The sequence below is a fragment of the Frankliniella occidentalis genome, unplaced genomic scaffold, assembly GCF_000697945.3.
Source record: "Frankliniella occidentalis isolate FOCC.00 unplaced genomic scaffold, Focc_3.1 Scaffold167, whole genome shotgun sequence".
Taxonomy (NCBI): domain Eukaryota; kingdom Metazoa; phylum Arthropoda; class Insecta; order Thysanoptera; family Thripidae; genus Frankliniella; species Frankliniella occidentalis.
In genome coordinates this window covers 374017-376051 of record NW_026267293.1, presented here as the reverse complement: position 1 = coordinate 376051, position 2035 = coordinate 374017, and positions in this window count along the sequence as shown.

Sequence of the window (2035 nt, the reverse complement as noted above, 5' to 3'; positions counted from 1 at the left end):
GGGGGGGGGTCCGATATTATAAAGTGACACTCTGCCTCGCAAAGTCGGGACGTGTCGGCAGGCGGACACACTGGATAAATAATAAAGTGTTCAGCTGGCCTGCACATGCAAGTGCTCCACACTATGTGGCACAGTTGAGACTGACAGTAAATTTCAACACTTTAATGGGTCCAAGACTTCATGTCCAACCCTGATGAACGCTTTTAAGTGTTTAACCTTACTGTTACTTTATGATAGTATTCAAATATCCTGTCAAACATTTGAAAGTGTGCAACATAGTGTCACTTTAACACACTTAAGTTTTCCCGGTACCGTGGCGCGGAGCGGCAGAGGTCGTGTTTTGGTGCCTGTTCGCGGGCAGGGTGCAGTGCACGTTGTGTGGGGCAGGGCTTCTCGGCTTCGAGCAGGGCGTGTCTGTATAAGCGCGTTAGTGACTCCTCCTGGGCGCCAGCCACACTACCTCGCCGGCGCAGCCGGGCGCAGCGGGGCGCAGCGGGGGGCGGGGTGGCAGTAGTTACAACCCTCACCCCTCCCCGCACCGCAACTCACACCACACCGCATTAATCAGGGTGTGTATTATTTACTACAGCCGAACGCTGTCATGGCGTGGCACTGCAAGCGGCCCGGCGGCGGGTGCGAGAGAGAGGAAGGAGAAGGAGCGAGAGAGCTAAAGGAGAGGGAGCGAGGGAGAGACAGAGAGAGAGATGTACAGGGTCGGTGGGCGGCTGGAGTGAGAGAGTTGTTCCTCACAGGTAGAGGGCGCATGTAGAAGTAAGAGAGCGGGCAGAGATGGTGGGCAAAGAACGAAGAAGAATAAGAGAGACAGAGAGAGAGAGAGAGAAAGAGAGAGAGAGAGAGAGAAAGAGAGAGAGAGAGAGAGAAAGGGAGGGGAGGGGTAATAAAGAGGAGAGAGCGAGGGGTGCCCAACTTAGGTAATCAGGTGTACACAGAGTAGGTAATCCCTGGTAATCACCGGTAATCATTGGAAATCGCCAGTAATCCTTGGTAATCGCCGGTAATCCTTGGTAATCGCCGGTAATCCTTGGTAATCACCGGTAATCCCTAGTAATCGCCGGTAATCCTTGGTAATCACCGGTAATCCTTGGTAGTCACCGGTAATCCCTGGTAATCGCCGGTAATTCATGGTAATCACTAGGTAATCGTTGGTAATCACCAGGTAATCGTTGGTAATCACCAGGTAATCGTTGGTAATCACCAGGTAATCTTTGGTAATCAGTAAGTAATCCAGCAAGGAAATTCCTGGAAATCTTTGGTAATCACTGGTAATCCCTGGTAATCTTTGGGAATCACTGGTAACCTTTGGGAATCACTGGTAATCTTTGGGAATCTCTGGTAATCTGTGGTAATCAATGGCAATCTTTGGTAATCTCTGGTAATCTTTTGTCAGTGGTAATCTTTGGAAACCCTTGGTAATCATAGGTAATCTTCGGTAATCTTCGGTAATCTCTGGTAATCCTTGGTAATCATCACTTTTTGGTAATCAGGTGTACACGATTTTTTCGAGTTGGGCACCCCTCGGGAGAGAGAGAAACAGAGTAGAGGGATCAGGCCAGCCAGCTCTAAAACCCGACGATTTTCATCTTCACATTATTCAGGGGATGGGGGAGCTGGGAGCTGGTGGAGCCGTGGGCACCATGGGTAGGAGGCTCGGGCCTAGAAGCCTCGGGCAAGGAGCCGTGGGCAGGAGCCGTGAAGCAGCAGCCGTGGGTAAGAGTCTCGGACAGGGGCAGAAGCCTTGGGCAGGAGCCTCGTGCAGGAGCCTCGTGCAGGAGCAAGGTTCAGCATTCGTTAAAAGTAACGATTAAGTTAAACTTAACGGTTAACATTTTCGACTAACTTTTAACTTAACGTTAACTTTTGCTGAAATGTAACTGTTAACGTTAACGATTAACTTTTTGGGACAAACTTTAACGATTCTTACGTTAAGTTACTTTTTCTTCAGCAAGCCCCCTTTTCTTCGAATGACCGTGAAAAGACGCATCAGATCAGCGTGTTTGTCCATTTCCTTGCTCCT